Consider the following 20,000-nt stretch of genomic DNA (forward strand, 5'->3'; position numbering starts at 1 on the left):
GCAAAGTTAATTTTAACACTCAATTCAAAAGGCAAAGTTAATTTTAACACTCAATTCAATCGGCAAAGTTAACTTTAACACTAAATTCAATAGGGAAAGTTAATTTTAACACTCAATTCAATAGGTAAAGTTAATTTTAATACTCAATTCAACAGACAAAGTTAATCTTAACACTCAATTCAATAGACAGAGTTAATTTTAACACTTAATTCAATAAGTTATTCATCAAAACAACCGTTTTCCAGCTGAATCTAAAATAAAGAATATCTGTTTTCGAAAAAATATTTAACGATAAGCAATTTCAGCGTAACACTTCAACGAAACTGAACTTCACCGGCATATAAATCCAAAGTAGCCTACTGAACAAATGACAAACGTGCAACAGAAATGAACTTGAACGAAACCCAACCGAAACGAAAAGTCTACATCGAAACTGCCAAGTTTACGAGTGCAGTGAACAACTGCTGCAGGGTATCTGGAATAGTGTTCTTATAGTAACAAAAGGCGAACGTGAAGAATTTCCAGTCAGACAGCAAGAACGAAGCCTTGAACGCATCACCAAGTCGACCAATGAAATACTATTTCAATTGGCACGATGATAAGGCTGCAAAGTCTCTCTGTATACAATACATGATGGGAGGATCAAGACAGCAAAACGGTTGCCAACAGTTAAAAAAGCAAGGAAAAAAGTCAGCAAAAGGGTTGCTAACTTAAAAAACAGGAAGAAAGTAAGCAAAAGGGTTGCTAACAATTAAAAAACAAGGAAAAATCAGCAAAAGGGTTGCTTACTGTTAAAAAAACAAAAAGTCAGCAAAACGGTTGCTGACAATTAAAAAACAAGGAAAAAGGTGAGCAAAACGGTTGCTGGTTTAAAAAACAAGGAAAACAGTCAGCAAAAGGGTTGCTAACAGTTAAAAAACAAGGGATAAGGTCAGCAAAAGGGTTGCTAACAGTTAAAGACAAGGGAAAAAATCAGCAAAAGGGTTGCTAACAGTTAAAAAGACAAGGAAAAAAGTCAGTAAAAGGGTTGCTGACAGTTAAAAATAAGGAAAAAGTCTGCAAAAGGGTTTCTAACAGTTAAAATAATGAAAAAGTCTGCAGAAGGGTTGCTAACAGTTAAAATAATGAAAAAGTCAGCAGAAGGGTTGCCAACAGTTTAAGAAAGGGAAAAAGGTCTGCAAGAGAGTTGAAAACAGTTAAAAAAGGAAAAAGTGTCTGCAAAAGCGTTGTTAACAGTAAAAAAAAAAAGTCTACGAAATGGTTTCCGAAAAAAAAGGTAAAAAAAAGTTCCTGGCATTATGACATCCAGTACTTATCTTTAAAACCTATAATACGTAGAAGGCTTTCCAGTAAGATAAGCAGCTCAAAGGGTTTTCCATATACGGTTGGCTTAAAAGGAGATAAAGGCAAGTTACTTAAGGGGGATTTGCATTATCCAACTACTAAGAGCGTCGAGTGTAAGCATCCGTAGCCGTGAATTACCTTCAGACGCTGAAATCATCGGCTGTTCTACATTTTCTGATTCTGCGAAAATTATAATGTTCTGATTTCAGTATCAATATCCTTGTTAGGTTTGTGTGTGTGTGTGTGTGTGTGTGTGTGTGTGTGTGTGTGTTTGTGTGTGTGTGAAACAAAACTAGAAAATTAGTTTTACTTTTATGCAATTTCTTCTCTAGAATGAAATGAGAAAAATATGGGAAAAATAATGTAATTTGGATTTTCCCGCACATAAACCTTAAGTATGAAATAACGCCACGTGACGCATTGCATTCTACAGTAATCTCTTAAATGCCCTCCCACGCCGGCAGAGAGGTTGGCACTTTGCATATTGGCAGAAGTAGGAAAGGAAAATTTTAATATCCCAAATGACTGTCACTGTATATTCTTAATATTAGATGAAACATCATGTGGTTGTATACCAGTACAAATAATCACCAGATTACGCAAGGCGCATATTCCATGTATTCATTATACGTTCCTGATTCCTACCAACCAAATAGGTTGAGCAATACAAGAAAAAAATTACACTAAGTAAGAGTAGGCAGATTTAGAGCTGTATGTGAATAAATTTCTGGGGAATTACTGGAAACATAAAATACACACACACACACATATATATATATAATACGTGAGTATGTATGCATGAATATATATACATATACACACACACACACACACACACACACATATATATATATATATATATACGTTCCTTGTTTCTTTTGCTAGGTCTGTGGTTGGCTCCTGACCTACCGCCCGCTGTCCATCTAACTAGCAGCGTGTGACGTTTTACTAGCAACTCATCCACACAGCCTTGCTAACTAGTACTTGAAAGTTCGACTTTTAATCAAGAAGCACTCCAAACAAACAAACAATAATATATATATATATATATATATATATATATATATATATATGTATGTATGTGTGTATTTATATTAATCAAGAAGCACTCCAAACAAACAAAAATATATATAGAAAAAACACCTACTTATGCAACAACGACATAAAAAAAATGTTCACGTCCACGAATGCACTGACGCAGGTGTACATAAAAGTATGTTTACATATAAACATTGGGAGGCTGAATAATTAGCGGGCCCGCCAGCATGTCCAGCGATGAAATTTCTCTTCACATAATTCTCGTTGATATGCATCATAAAATTCCTCTTAATTGCTGTTAATTGACAAAGTGCATTATTAATGATAATCGTATCAGTAATAGCGACGACCCACATTTAATGACAACGATCTTTCATTCGCTTTGTCGCTGAGGCTTTCCTTTTAGTTAGATTAATAAAATAGGCCCCAATGCTATGACGTGTACAAAAAAAAAAAGTATGTGCGATCATTTAGTCATGAACTTACAATCGAATACAGTCGGACAATTACACAGACACATTTTATATATACGTGTATACGTACAGTATATATATAAATATGTGTGTGTGTATGCAAACATTTACAGTTGACGATTTTAATATATATATATATATATATATATATATATATATATATATATATATATATATATATATATATATTATATATATATATATATATATATATATATATATATATATATATAGAGAGAGAGAGAGAGAGAGAGAGAGAGAGAGAGAGAGAGAGAGAGAGAGAGAGAGTTCTAGCTCAATCACAACTCATACTTTCATGTCTTCTTGAAATGATGGTGAAATAATAGAGAGAGAGAGAGAGAGAGAGAGAGAGAGAGAGAGAGAGAGAGAGAGAGAGAGAGAGAGAGAGAGAGAGAAAACAATAATTATCACTTAGTCAAGGTAGATCAAACAATAACACAGCACGTCGCATGTTTGCATAATGAAAGGGACTATATTAAGACAATATTTTTTGTCAGTGTTGACAATGACATCGTATGGTCTTTTCTCCCTCTCAAATTCTAGTTACTTCAGGCTTCTGGGGTTCTTCTTTCTGTCATTGTGAGAGTGTAATCTGTGTTCACGTCATTAACTAAAAAATAGCTTACTTTGAAGTCAGTTGTTTAAAAGGAACACGTGAACTGTATCTATGAACGTGAAATCCGGCTATGATCCTGCTGACCGGGCAGAGAATGAGAATATGCAAACACACACATTTATATATATATATATATATATATATATATATATATATATATATATATATATATATATATATATGCAAATATTAAATATGTATGTATATATATAATATATATATATATATATATAATATATATATATATATATGCAAATATTAAATATGTATGTATATATATATAATATATATATATATATATATATATATATATATATATGCAAATATTAAATATGTATGTATATATATAATATATGTATATATATATATATATATTACTAAAAGGACCTCATTCAAACTGGATGGTATCTAACGGAGTTTTTTATTCAGAAAAAATTACAAGCTTTCTAATGCACAGAACAATTGTGTATGTGATAAAGTTAATATATTTGACCTCGAGATTTAGTAATTCTACTAATGCACAGAACAATTGTGTATGTGATGTTAGTATATATATATATATATATATATATATATATATATATATATATATATATATATATATATATATATATATATATATATATATATATATATATATATATATATATATATATATATATATATATAAAGGACGGAACTACCTTGATGCCAAAAGGAAGCTTCAAAATCCTCATATAATTATTTAGTAAAAAGAAAAACTGCACTCTCCTAAACTAACGTGCGAATCAATTCCGAGGAATCAATCCTCCGCTCTTTTATATCCTACAGTCAATCCAGCGAATCCTTGACGGTTACACAATCGCGTTCTCAAAATTCGATGTTAACTCCTATATGTCGATCCGCCCTCACACCCTTGAGCGTAGGCCTGCCCACACGGAGGAGGGAGGGCGGTGGTCGCAAGGCCATTAATATGGAGATAGGCCTACAAATGGGCTACGCCATATCAAACGTCAGTTATGATCAAGTTCGTATCAGTTCAGAGGCAGATAATCTCGTTATCCCATTCAGATTTATCTTTGAATGAAATCAATTCCCTTCTGCGCCAGTCAGTCGTCCCAATCGTTCTCCACTTATAGGAATAATATGAATAATCCCAATTCATCTCTCGAAAGATTATTCATTTTCATTTTTCATCAACTCCACGAATGAAAATGAATGGCGAATAATAAATAGCACCTGAAGTTCTAGTTATGACCTTCAGGATATTCGCGGTCAGCACTTATGAAGTTGACTGCAGTGCCCGAATCAGCTGAAATCGCACACAGACATGAGCTTTTATTCGGTGACGAGAAGAAAAATCCACAAAGTTTGGGTTTTCAATAGATTTAAATTCTCATTCCACAATTCACTTTGATGTCCTTTTGTGCTGAAGATTGGCGTTTATAAAGAAAAAAAAAAAATAATAGGAAGTTCGGGAAGGTAATTAGGTGTAATGGAATGTGGCATTCAGCCCAACTAAAATGTCTGGCAATACCGACTAAACACCTAAACATAAAACAAAAAAAAAAGTTGATTAGCGAAAGTTCAAACGTGAGAAATATTTACAAATTACCTTAAAGGTCGGTTGCGCAATTGTCTTGAAATAATTCACTCCATAAAACTATCTAAACCCGATTTCGTGTGATTCCACGCGCTATTACTTTTTCCTTATACCATGATCACTGATTGCTTAAAAGATTTTTTTTTTATTCAGAAGATAAATTGTTCTCCCATATTCGAGATGACGCAAACATAAACAGCCAAATGTATGGGAATGAAAACGGGAATGAAAACGGGAATGAAAACGGTACGCGATTGCATGTACAGTAACAATTCTCTAATTATTGTAGAATACAATAGAAAATAGAATCTGGGGCCTATGAGGTCATTCAGTGCTGAAACGGAAAATGACAGTAAAAAGGCTTAAAGGTATAACGGGGGGGGGGGAGAGAAGCAAGATGGAAGTAAGAGAACATAAACGGAGGCACAAAAAAAGGAAAGAAAAGGGACGCTGTAAAGAACCTTAAATAATGCCTAAAGTGCACCGCATGAGGTGTACTGACGGCACTACCCCCTACGGAGCTTATTACTGTACGATAGGAATCTTGACGAATAATTCTGAAAGAAAATACGAAAAATATGAATACCAATATCAGTACCAGGGCCGTAAGCATGGGTTTGAAAAGCGAGCCACTGTAGCATTAAAGTTTCACCTGATTTATAGAGCCGAGATCGTAATTATTATTCATTATGCATAATAGCAACATTAGGCAGTCCATCTTCATTTTAGTAGAATATTTTATCTTTCAGTCGTGTTCGATGAGAACAACATAAAATAATAATAATAATAATAATAATAATAATAATAATAATAATAATAATAATAATAATTCCCTCTCCAATATAAAAACCAGCTTATTGATTGCAGCTTTATTTAGCAAATGTATTTATACGTATAAAAAAATAGTGGGAAATGCGTGACCATCACAGCAGCGAAAATCTCCTGATGTTCACAACAAAATTGAATGTCAGTCAGTATGTTCCAAGATTTTCATTTTTAAGGTCTTCCTCCAGTGAGAAATATAAACAATTATTTTTTTTATGGAGCCAAAAACTCTCCTACCTGATCTCCCTCTATCTCTTCATATTTGACAACTTAGCCCAATGAAAAGTATAAATATTTTTTTTATTTATGTAGCCCGTGAACCTGCATACCCAGTCTCTCTCTCTCTCTCTCTCTCTCTCTCGAGCTGCACGTGTGTGTGTGCCTGTGCGTGCGTGCGTCCGTGTGTGTGTGTGTGTGTGTGTGTGTGTGTGTGTGTGTGTGTGCGTGCGTGCGTGTGCGGGCGCGCGCACGTGCGCGTTAGTGAGTATATGTGTTTAACGAGGCCATAAAATCTCTACACCGTACAATTAATTTTGCCGTGGCCTTTTCGAATGTCGGGGACTCTCTGATAATAATCGTCATTGGTAAATGACAATTCTTGACATTTTCTCTGCTCCCTCGCAGAAATGTTAACTGCGACCAACCTTACACTCCAGAAGGAACGCCATACTGGTGTCGCCTTTAGACTTGCTAGAATCCAACCAAGCTTTCATTGATTTATATTATGTGACCGTGCATTCTGCTGTTTGTCACGGGAACAATATGCGGGAATCAGAGAGAATTGTAACTGTGCAATACTGTATCTTAATTACATGTTGGAATGAGATGGTGTCTTGTACAAAACTGAAAGGCTAGTGAGGTCATGAGATTCGATTGATAATATCAGTCTATTTATTTGTCTGTCTAACACTTCCTCATTCTTCTTTCCACAGGTATAGGAAATCATTCATACATAAAACACATACACTCACATGTGTCAGTAGACCAAGACTGCGGTTTCTCCTTAGAGACAGAGTGAAACAAATATATATATATATATATATACATATATATATATATATATATATATATATATATATATATATATATATATATATATATATTTTAAAAGATGCAAAATGTTATGCTGGGTGTTTGCTGTTTTATTCTTCTAGAATCTTCGGCTTCTAGATACTTCAATCTCCCAGTGTATATATACTTACAGATATATATATATATATATATATATATATATATATATATATAATTTTCCACACAGCACCTTACAACTGGTACATGTAAAGTATATAGGTAAAAGCATTCACAGAATGCAGGATAAACATTGTTCTAGAACTCAATAAGCCTGCATTAATACGGCCCAAGGTGAGATTAGGCTTTTAAAAACAGAACGTAAAGCATAAAATATCTAAAACCATAAGCCCCTACCCTCCCCAACAAAAATATACAATATTTCGTTGTATTTTTAAACTCGAACAAGTTTATCAGTTTTACATTACGTCCTGAGGAAATAAGGAAAGGAAGCTATTCGAATGATAAAAATGCAGAAATAAGGTAAATAAGGTATTTAAACGAAAGGCTTTTAATATATCCTCAAGCAAAGTAGAAACGAAAATGCCAATTTAATCTAATTAAATTTTTATATCAATCAAAACGGTGAAAGATAATATGTTAGTTAAGGCAGAGACAGTAAGGTGGTTCTAGGTAGTTTGTCGCATGTTCAATGAAAAATGAACAGTTTCTCATATTCATTTTTACTCATCAATGTAAATTCGGCTGTTGTCCAATTAAATACCAGATTGAGATGCCCTGGTCTCATTGGAAAAGAAAGGTTGTCTATAAAAAAAAAATGGTATTTTGCAACAACAACAACCAAGATTATAGAATCATCCACGATAACAAGAAAAACATTCAATTTTTACTATCTTAAAGAAAAAGGAGCCCAGAATATAAATAAATATATATATATATATATATATATATATATATATATATATATATATATATATATATATATATATAATATAAAATCTACATCTATATACAGTATATATGTATGTATGTATGTATATATACATACATATTTACATATACATGCGTGTGTGAGTAGGTGTATGTATATATGTGTGTGTGTATGTATGCATGCATGCATATATATTATATATCTATACGTTTGTGAGTATAAACATGCGCACAGGTGAGTGAGTAAGGATATTATGAATACAAAATGTTATAGCCTGTGTATATCATAGTATTGCAAAACAGCTGTTAGTGCCGTTCAAAGGTGCCAGTGTATTAATCCCAACATTTGGTATCAAATAAACGCTGCATTCTGTCCTTCACCGTTACTAAAGCGTTCGCCATTTGAGAGCTGAAGGGAGTGGATAACTAATTCCCTGGCTAACGTAGGGTGAAGGTTAATTTGCATAAAAAGGAGGAACATAATCATATATTAGCGGAATCTTTCAGCTGTGTACAGGAACTAATAGGGAACACAAAAGATTAAGCGAGGAAAAACCAAAATAATCAACTGAAACGCTAAATTTGTACGTATAGGCTATATATATATATATATATATATATATATATATATATATATATATATATATATATATACTATATGTATATGTATATATATATATATATATATATATATATATATATATATGTATATATATATATATATATATATATATATATATATATATAAATATATATATATATAAATATAAAATATATATTATATATAATAAAATATACATCTATCTATCTATCTATCTATCTATATATATATATATATATATATATATATATATATATATATATATATATATATATATATATATATATATATATATGTTTGTTTCATTAGATCATCAAGTTGTATTTACTTAGACGATGACAGAATCATTAAATAAAAAGAAAAAACACAATGCAGTCCTTACCCACGGCAGTTATAATGGCAATGTCTGTGCTGTTGTTCCCATGTAAAGTAGCTTAATGCTTACCTCCCTAGCCACTTTAAAATCAAACCCTCTCATTCTACCAAACGATTATTATCCTTCCTTCTCTCTCTCTCTCTCTCTCTCTCTCTCTCTCTCTCTCTCTCTCTAAGTTCCTCTGCTTTGATACATCCGAAATTGAATTTTTCTCCGCCGTACGTTTAATTCCTTTATGCCTTATTTTTTTTTTCCTTTCGGATAATCGCTATAAGTAGAACTGGTCATTAGCGATTTCTTATCGCCCAACAATTCAGTTATAATCTCTCCCATTATGAGAGAGAGAGAGAGAGAGAGAGAGAGAGAGAGAGAGAGAGAGAGAGAGAGAGAGAGAGAGAGAGAGAGGTTGTGTGTGGATGTTACTTCATATCACTCAGAATATTCCAGTCCAATGAGATAAGGCTATTTTTTTTAAGCATTCATTCGCTTTTCGGCTGGTTTTGGATCCAAACTGCATATATACCAGACCATTTTGTCAGGTAATGATGAAATAAAACATTTATTTACCCGGCCCCCCCCTTTTTTTTTTTAATAAACCCTAGCACAGGGAACAGGCAGCAGCAACAGCACCAGTCGCAATTAAAAACTGATATTATAAATTCATATGTACCAGCGAACTCACTCTTGCACGGCCTACCTCAAAAAAAAATAAATAAATAAAAAAATGTGTTTTCAATTTCGGTCTCAATATAAGGTCATTTCATTACCCTAGTTATTTTCCCGGCGTTTATTTTATTACACCGACGCCAGATTCTTTTTACTTTCTGATGACTTTTCCCCGGAAAAGGCTCGATTTTGTGCAAGTCCGGAAACGCCAAGATTGGGCGGGATTTGTTAGCACTGCGAATGTCATCGGCCGTTAAGACAATCGTTAACACCGGTTTACATTACATATTTACTGCTACTTTTCATTTACAGTAACTTGCAAATAAATCGTCCCTGTTTTGACTAACTGACGTAACCCATTTTTTTTTTCTTCTCAAGTTTTTGAGTTTTCCAGCCAGAGCGACTCAGTTTTTTATGCTCTACTGTAACATGCCAAAACTTCAGCTGTCTGTGTTGTCACATTTTCAAACCAAACGTCCTCAAAAATTGAGCTAATTAGAAGCTCTGAATAATATCATAATCTCTTAAGGCCATTTTCTTAGTTCGCCAAACTAGGGACGAAATGACGGGTAAAATATAGTGATGGTCTAAGCTTGAATTCTGGCTCAGTAACTCTACCAACACAAATGAGTATATGTTAAGATCAGCTTTTGCCTAAAAATATTCTCTAGCAATTGGCATCTTCTGTTCCTTATTTAGGCCTTTTACACCTCTCACACGTAGGGACAAGGCATTCAAGAAAACAACTCCTTATACCAACCCCACCCCCAAAACCCTCCAGCTTACTATGACCATGGTTATTACAATAAATCGTTCCCCCCCCACCCCCATCGTTATTTTATTTACCTAACCTCTTTTGCCATTGTTTCTATATTACTTGGTATCTTTCCGTCCCATAATTCTATGGAATCAAAAAGTAAAATGTTTCGCTACATTTGAAGCTCTAAAAGACTCTGCTAAATGACTGGTTAAGTTAGTGGCTGCGAAGCTTGGCTCTCACCTGCCTGATAGTTTTTGATGATCATGCTTGGAACTGGAATTGGAATGTAAAATTTAGGCCAAAGGCCAAGCGCTAGGAACTATGAGGTCATCCCGCGCTGATGGGAAAACTGGAGTAAAGAAGGTTTGAAAGATCTACCAGGATGAAGACCTCGCACTTACACTATGAGACATTTGTTAAGAGAGGGAGGGAAGTAAGATTATAAGAAAGATAATATGACGGAGGTACAGTAAAGGGAACGAAACAGGTTGAAGCTAGGGACAAAAGGACCGCTGTAAAGAACTTTAAGTAATGCGTACAGTGAGCCACGTGGGTGCACTGATAGCGCTACCCCAATAAAGGGGATAATCATGCTTAACTCATTACATCTCTTTTCTTTCCAAACGTCTAACTGGAAGAATAGTAAATATTCGTAAGATATTTTTCACTTTATCATAAAAGTACATGTTCGACCGTAGGCATGAAATTCTGTACACATATATTCAGCATTTATGTATACATTATGTATATCTGCATATAGACTGAACGGAATAAAAATATATGCATCCGAATAAATATATGAATCCATGCACACAGTGTGAGTGTGTATATATATATATATATATATATATATATATATATATATATATATATATATATATATATATATATATACTGTATATATATATATATATATATATACTGTATATATATATATATATATATATATATATATATATATATATATATATATATATACCAAAGGGAGAAATAAACAAAGGGTAAAAATCCCAAGTGGCTTCAACGCCAGGATTTATACCAACATTTCATTCTTCCTTGTGGTAAATCTGTGCTTATATTACATATACATATATATGTATATGTATATATATATATATATATATGTATATACATATATATATATATATATGTATATATATATATATATATATATATATATATATATAAATATATAATTAAATGCAAGACCAACTTTGAGAAGAATCTCAACCTTACAACAATCGACACAAACCCATGTTCTTTAAAGGGTCACAATCAGTATACAAATCAGTTAAACCCATACTCTCTAAAGGTCCCTAATTAATATGCACAGTACGCATTTTGGAATTTTCCCTGCTCCTCCGGTACTACACCAACAAAAAATTTTCCAACCTTCCTTTCTTCTTCCTTTATTTTTAATCTATGGTTTTTTGAGACTTGGGAACTACAGAGATGTTTTTATTCATTACTTAAATGTATGCTTTTTTCATCTAGCTTTCGGTACTTTTGCAAGGGAATTAGTGATCGAAATGACTGTTAATACCATGGAAAATCTTCCCTTTCTTGTCAAAATATTAACTTAGCTAGGGGAGCGTATTATGCTTCAGCAAATACGTAGTTATGCATATTCAAATAAATTCGTTAACATTATTGTCGGCCTTATACTGCCTATACAGCATTATGGCTGTTGTGGTATACATATATATATATATATATATATATATATATATATATATATATATATATATATATATATATATATATATATATCTTCTTTTAACGTGCTTTTATTCCCATTTTGTAGGTAAATATATATATATATATACATACACACATACATACATGTACAGTATACACATACATACATACAGTTATATGTATATATATATATATATATATATATATATATATATATATATAGAGAGAGAGAGAGAGAGAGAGAGAGAGAGAGAGAGAGAGAGAGAGAGAGAGAGACGATTTATCAGTAGATCCTGTTATGAACAACGTGAAAGGAAGTACCCATAACAATTACACAACGGAATAGCGTTATATTTCGAGTACTTCGTAATGTGGTGAAGGTGGTACTCTAAAATACAACGTTCTTTTGTTCTATTTATATGCATATGTATGTGTACGAAGAAATAAATAAATAAATAAATAAATAAATGTGTATATATATATTTATATATATATATATATATATATATATATATATATATATATATATATATGTATGTATATATATATATATATATATATATATATATATATATATATATATATATATATATATATAGGGGAAATTAAGAGACGATTTGAACGTATATCTGAGGATTTTGTTTTCACTCGCATCAACGAAAAATACTGTTGGATTTAAATAATCAGAAAAATTCGCAAAGCATGCAAAAGTGCAGCAAATATACACACAAATGTATTTATACTTATATATATACTGTATGTAAATATTTATATGACTGTGAAATATTTTCTGTTAAAACAGAATTCCATCTAATATAAGGAATTACTTGCCTGAAGAGAGAGACAGCTGGTCTCTGAAATATAGCATTAATGTACCTTATATTAGATACATATATATATATATATATATATATATATATATATATATATATATATATATATGTGTGTGTGTGTGTGTGTGTGTGTGTATATACAATAATGAAAATGAAAAACATTATAATAAATCATGATTGACTGTCTTGCATATTTATGCCAAGTAAGTTTTTTGTTATGATTCACTGTACTGGAGAGCATGAAACCGGAAATGTTATAATCATTACAATCATTATTATTGTTTATAACTTACTGTCGAATTTAACTTTACTTCTTATTAGAGCGATGATCTTGACTCGCGTTCTATAAGACTTTCGTACATGAAATAATAAACGAAAAACTTCAGTCATTCACTAAGTGACAATATATATGGAACATACGTAAAGGTCACCTCTGTTAGAGGAAGCCATATTCGATACGTCGAAGATCTCTCTCTCTCTCTCTCTCTCTCTCTCTCTCTCTCTCTCTCTCTCTCTCTCTCTCTCTCTCTCTCTCCTCATGAACCTGTGAGTTTCTGCATGCAGCTCAAACTAGTCCTATGTCATAGACAGATATGAGTGAGGTCACATATCTATCTTTACGTGAATTTCTTTGGAAAATTATTCTGCAGTTATCAACTGTCACGCTTCAAAGCAACTGACATCTGTACCGAATCTATAAGTGACGTCTAGCTTTTACAATATCTAAAAAAGTACGATGGACAGCCAACGCTACGGAGAAAAACGCAAGAAACATTATAATGTCTTATGCCAGAAAGGAATCCTGTAGCGCTGATATGCGACATCGGAGCTGAAATTGGTGGAAAAATACAATTTACGTTTGGTTTGAGTTACGATAGTGTTTTTTTTTTATGGGTTGACGTTAGTTCGATCCATAATTCCGAATCGATATAAGTAAACAAAACAGGTCTGTGTAAACAGGTAAACGCCCCTGTGATAAACAAACGCAAACGTTGCACGCTTTTAAGGTGTCCGCAATTACTTTACGAGCGTCATTCCCTTGTTCAAAAGGAAATGATAAACTACAGTATATTCTAACTGGATACAAATCATCGGATAATACAAATAAACTTACAAAAGCGACTTATATTCGATGAAATAGCTTCAACTACTGATTACAGTTCGTATTAAAACAGTGTGGTTCTAGACACAATGTTATACCATAAAGATATAAAACATGCACGGAAAAAATGAGTCTTTTCCCCTCAAAGTTGATCTCTGATGGGAAGCACGTCCGTCCAGGCGACTTGTCTCTTGTACTTCTGAATTGCAGCTCCTATAGAGGCCGCGAGGCGCCAACGATGCTTCTGCATTGCTGCAACAGTCATCGTCAAATGTATAAACTTAACCTACAAGGAGCCAGGATAATATAGATTATAATTATTTACCACATAAAAATAATTTCACAGAAAGTAAATCGTAATCTTATCCGCAGAAAACGGTTACGCGCTAATCAGCTGAACGCAACTAGGTAACGGCGAATGACAGAACGGAATATAAGTTTGTTGTTTATGAAAGTGATTTGTATTTTGACCTTTGTTGTTTCTTAATCTACCTTTTCGCAGTAAACTGAACTCCGCTCTGTGACGAATTAGAAGTACTTTTTATTTGCCAATCGGGGTTCCCCGCCACCCGTCGCCGTCCGCCACGATTTAGGACTTCTTGTCTTCGAGTAGTTTTTAAAAGGTGGACGAGTAATTAATTAGTACAGTGTAGTTCAGAGACAGGCTACTTTACTGCGATAGGTTATAAAAGATGGTAATCACTTTATGCCATGAGTAATGGTTTCCCCTGCTTACGCAATTGTTTTGCTGTTTATCTTATAGGAATGGAATCTGTCAGTTAATCCTGTCGCTTGTCAATCAAACGAAAATGAATGAGGAGGACTAGGAAATGAGCGAAGCAGTATCGTAATAGACATGTAATAATAGATATTAATTCTGCTGCAATTACTAATAAATATTAACTTGACGAACAAATTATATTCTCTTTAATCATATACGGGAAGTTTACGTCATGCTAACGACATCCATAACACAATTTCAATGACGATAACGTTACCAACAACCGTGACAACAAAACAGGGGAAAAAAACCCACAACCTAAGATCAACAACTTCCTCACGACACGCAAATCCCGACAGGCCTTCCCTTCGGAAACCCGCAGTGCCCGAAGACGCGCTTTGCAAAGGCATGACTCGGCGTCATTACGCAGAGCGTCCGAGTGACCTAACTAAGTCGTGCGTAGATGCCGCCATGGCATTTACAGTCTGGGACACAACAAAACGAACATCCTTTTGTTTGTTTATTAAATCTATTTATTTATTTGTTTATTTTAGTTGCTCTCTCGTGAAACGAGAGCACATAATGACGTGAACTGTGACATTATTCGGTGGGTGGCATATTCATTATGGTTTTCCGTATGGGAATACGCTATTTCAAAGGGAAATTATTATGGAAACGTGATTTTATTTCGTAAGGATTGTTAATTAATAGTGATTGGGTCTGCATGATGGCGAAATGTGGAAATCGCAATATATAAATAAAGGATGCGTGTTCAAGCACTGACGCCTAATTTAATATATAAATACATAATATATATATATATATATATATATATATATATATATATATATATATAACATATATAATATATACATATATAAAATGACAACACTCGTTTAGTTATGAATAGTCAATTACGATAATTTCTCATGGTATTACCATATAAAACCACAGTACCCAAACATACCTAATAAAATAAATTAACAAATAAAAACAATAAAATTAATAACTTTAAAAAAAAGAAAGCTAATAAATTAAAATTCATACAAAAAGAATATCCCTCCCAATAATGCTTATAACGCGTCACGGCTCATTAACCTTTTAAACCTGCACCGTCATTCAAATAAACAATCATCAGACATCATCAAACATCAACATCAACATCACCAACATCGACACGAACATCAGCAACATTATCAACGTCATCTTGAAACACTTACCTATCTGACGGCGGCTACTCCAAGTGTCGGCGACAGTGCCAAGGTTTGGAGAGAGGGAGACGAGACGGCAACTATCTAGCAAGTTCCTTTTCTCCTTTTTTTTCTTCTTCTCTTCTATTTCCTTTTCCCCTCACCGTTATCCAATTCCGTCATGGGAAGAGGAGGAGGAGGAGGAGGAGAATGTACCAGATGAGATGTGGGTCAAAGAGGGGAAAATATAATAATAATAATGATGATATCCTCTCTTTCCTCCTATTAAAAAAAGGTTAAAATGCCACTGCACTTTGGTATTTTATATAGTCTCCTCTCATACTCTTTTCACCGATTTCTATAACGTCGCAAAGGGTCGTCGGGTTAGTTGTAAAGTTTTTTATTTAAACAGAATTCAGGGAAGATTTTTTTTTACTTTTTTTAGTTTTTTTTGTGGCGCCGGGCGTCTCTTGCTAAAAGTAGTAGTAGTAGTAATAGTACTTGTGGTGGAGGAAGAAGTTAGTTATCGTTGTTGAGTGACAGTTGTTATTGTTTTGAAAGACTGACGAGGGAGGTTCTCTCTGACAGTTGTTTCCTCTTCTATCTACGTAGCGTGTGGAAGTTAGGGAAAGAAAGTTTTTATTAGTCTAAAGAAAAAACTGTCAAGAGAGCATAGCTATAGTCCTGCCAGCGTGCCATGGAAAGTCTAAGAGAAGTCTGATGCTAGTTTCCGACAGGGAAAAGCTCTAAGGGATGCAATATGTGTCGTTAGGTGATGATGATGCTGCCGCTGAAGCTGGTGGTGGAAGAGTTTGGGTGAACGAGTGAAGACGGGAGTTGGGACTTGCGCTGTGGGACCCTCACCTACACCACTGCCAACGCGGGACTGAACGGTATACGACTGACCCTCGGCACACACTCATACACACCAAACGCTCACACTACCCACAACACACCTCTCTCTCTCTCTCTCTCTCTCTCTCTCGTACTTCCTCCCTCGCTCCCTCGTCCCCGTTCCCTCCCCTCCCCTACCCCTCCACCCTTTCCCCTCTAGATCTTAGGGGGCGACGCCATCAACTACCACCACCACCACCCAAGTCAAGTCTTGCCTGTTCCACCTTCCTCTAGCCACGCCCCTCTCTCCCTTCGCCCCGGTGCGAGAGCATGTGTGTGACCCCTTGCAGTCCTCCTCCGCCGCCTCCTCCTCCTCCTCATCTTCCTCCCACTCATCCTCCTCCTCCTCCTCCCCCCTTCCCCAGCGACAGTGCAGCTCGCCCTGCCCCCTCCCCTTATTCTCGCGCGGGGTTCCTGACCGGAAGACCTATAACCATGTGCTCGCACCTGTGATTCTTCTTCTTCTTCTTCCCTTCCCTTCCTTCCTTCCGTGTGAGGTCGCCCTTTTTCAGATTTATTCCGGTGGGCATCCACGTACCCCTTAGGTAAGCCCTCGGCGTTACAGGTGTATGTATGTGACGAGCTGGTTGCTGATTGTTGAATAATCGGGAATCATGCCAATGATTATCTTATACCCAGAGGCTGTTATGCAATCAAATTTGCGAATACTTTCAAAACAGATGATATTCTTTTCTTTTCTCTTGCCCTTGTTGACGACTAGCCCTTTGGCAAAACAGCTTGAAGCCAACTACCCCTGCCCCGTAGGAGGGTAGTGCCGTCAGTGCGCCTCACGCGATGCACTGCAGGCATTACTTTAAGGCCCTTAGCAGCGTTCCTTCGGTCCCTAGCTGCAACCCCTTTCATTCCTTTTCCTGTACCTCCGGTCATATTCTCTGTCTTCCATCTTACCTTCCACTCCCTCCTAACAATTGTTTCATAGCGCAACTGCGAGGTTTTCCTCCTGTTACATCGTTCAAACCTTTTTACTGTCAATTTTCCGTTTCAGCGCTGAATGGCCTCATAAGTCCCAGCGCTTGGCCTTCGGCCTAAACTCTATATACTGTATATATTATATGTTCCAACTATCCCTGAAAACCTGGGCAAAAATATATAAGGCAATTTAAGATGAACAACAGAAAGCGTGGAAGAAATTAAAGCAATAAACAAAACGATCAAACTGCCATTTCGTTACTGTTGCTATAACTGGTATATACTACTCACACAATTAACCGCAGTAAACAAGACAACGACACTTCATACTCCTCGGCAATAAGTTTCACAAATGTCGCAACCGCCCCCATCCCATCACTTCCTTATCTGGCGATCACTCGATCGATCACCTCTCTCTAGTTCATGCGTTCTTTCACGTCGAATAAAGTAACTTTATCGACGGTACGGGATTCGTGAGATCATGTATACATACGGGTCGGGTCAAGCAGTCATATGACAGCGCGGTGGGAGTCATCTCTGTTGCTGCTTACGATAGTGCACTTGGAAAACATATACACATATATATAGATATATATAGATGGATATATATATATATATATATATATATATATATATATATATAATTATCTGTCGGCAATGTGACATCGTTCCGATTACTCTGAATGCGGGTTCGATTCCCGCTACCGGGTATCAGCATTACTTCAAATTCTTGCATTTGGATCTAAGGCATAGTAGTGACAAGCATATCCAAAAAGTGTGAAGATTTGAGGAGTTACAAGGGCATTGTGGCTATTACACAATGTACATATTGTGTTCATATATATATATATATATATATATATATATGTATATATATATATATATATATATATATATATATATGATGGGTACCTATTTTCTCAACATTAAGCCTTTTCCCACATGAGTTGCTACCAATAACAGACGAAACAACTTCCACAATCATACTTCATCAGCTACTGAATCATGGATAATCCCCTTAGCGGAAAACGTCCACAACAATGGCTGTTTAATACAACTTATCCCTTTTTGCATTCCAGTCTTGGCTTCCAAACATACATCAAGCCCCTTCCAATCTTTTGTATACAACCGGCTTCCATCCTCGCTTCATCACTAGTCTAACTCACTTCTACTTTCATCCTACCGTCATACTTCTATGTATTTACTGGCCCCAGCCTTCCACCATCCGTATTAGCATTCACTGGCCCATCTTCACGATTTCTATTTACCCTCATAACTGTACTCTGGTCGGCATTTACTTTTAACTTCCTCCTCTTGCAAATACTCTCTAGCTGTCACTAGTCTCAGCAGTCTCTCTTTACTACTCCCAGTCACCACCCATCTGCAAGGCTCGTGCTGGCATATGGCCAGCTTCGGTCTAAAAGAAAAAGGATGTCTGCTTCCCCCCGTGTGAGAGGAGCTCCAAAAAAACGTCCTCATAAACTTTATTATGAATATATTTTTCATGTGCGTAAGTATGGATTCATCCACTTTCCCTACACTTTGTGCTGATAAACTGGAATAGGTATCATGACTAAAAATCAAGGTAACTATCAATGTTTGGGCCTGAAAGGGTTAACTTAATTAGTCACATTGTCTCTTGAAACTAACAACTTTCAAGACTTAACAAACTGATTTTCTAGTGGTGGGTTGCTTTCTGAGACAGAGAGGACCTCAACAGATGATTCACACTACAAACCCTCCCGGTTAAAATGAGATTATTGCAACCCCATAATATTCTTTGTCACGGGAAGCTGCCTATATGCTTGATCTTGCCCATGTGAAGTTATGGCAATCCCATAATATTCTTTGTCACGGGAAGCTTCCTACGCTTGATCTTACACACGTGAAGTTATGGCAATCCCATAACATTCTTTGTCACGGGAAGCTGCCTATGCCTGATTTTGTACCTGTAAAGTTATGCTAGCAGGTGTTGGCTTACCAGTTGTCAACCATTATTATCGTTACCAGCTGGTAGATGCTGTTCTCGCAAAAAAAAAAAAAACACACACACACAAAATTTATATCTTTTTAATAAAGAACACATCGCCATTAAGTGTCCTATCTGTTTCAGTGAAGAAATGAAGGACTGCAACCAAAAAAACAAAACAAAAAAAACTTCCGAAAAGGTGGTTCCTATTGCTTCAAAGTGACCAGCTACTTCAGAACGCATTGTTAAAGATGCTGGTTTCTAAAACCAGCCATCAAATATCAAATATTGACAAGATAGTCAAATATACAAGATTTCATAATTCAGTGGAATTATTAGGATGGAGGAATTTAACTGAAAGTGACAACACTGATTTAGGATGCATCCCTCATTTGCAATGGA

At 35.0% G+C, this 20,000-nt stretch overlaps 1 protein-coding gene across 5 annotated transcripts in view; it reads right to left on the minus strand.

Moving 5' to 3' along the window:
- Positions 1-20,000, minus strand: part of LOC136837365 (uncharacterized) — a 459,192-nt gene that overhangs the window by 389,467 nt on the left and 49,725 nt on the right. For 2 of the 5 annotated variants that reach the window (XM_067102122.1, XM_067102120.1), the window contains exon 1: positions 15,836-17,071. The exons of 2 other annotated variants lie outside the window; for them this stretch is intronic. The gene's annotated coding sequence lies outside the window, so the exon portion shown is untranslated. Of the gene's footprint in view, positions 1-15,835; positions 17,072-20,000 lie in introns of those variants that run through there. One more of the 5 variants, XM_067102116.1, reaches the window with a different exon arrangement.

This window comes from Macrobrachium rosenbergii, chromosome 59, assembly GCF_040412425.1.
Source record: "Macrobrachium rosenbergii isolate ZJJX-2024 chromosome 59, ASM4041242v1, whole genome shotgun sequence".
NCBI lineage: Eukaryota > Metazoa > Arthropoda > Malacostraca > Decapoda > Palaemonidae > Macrobrachium > Macrobrachium rosenbergii.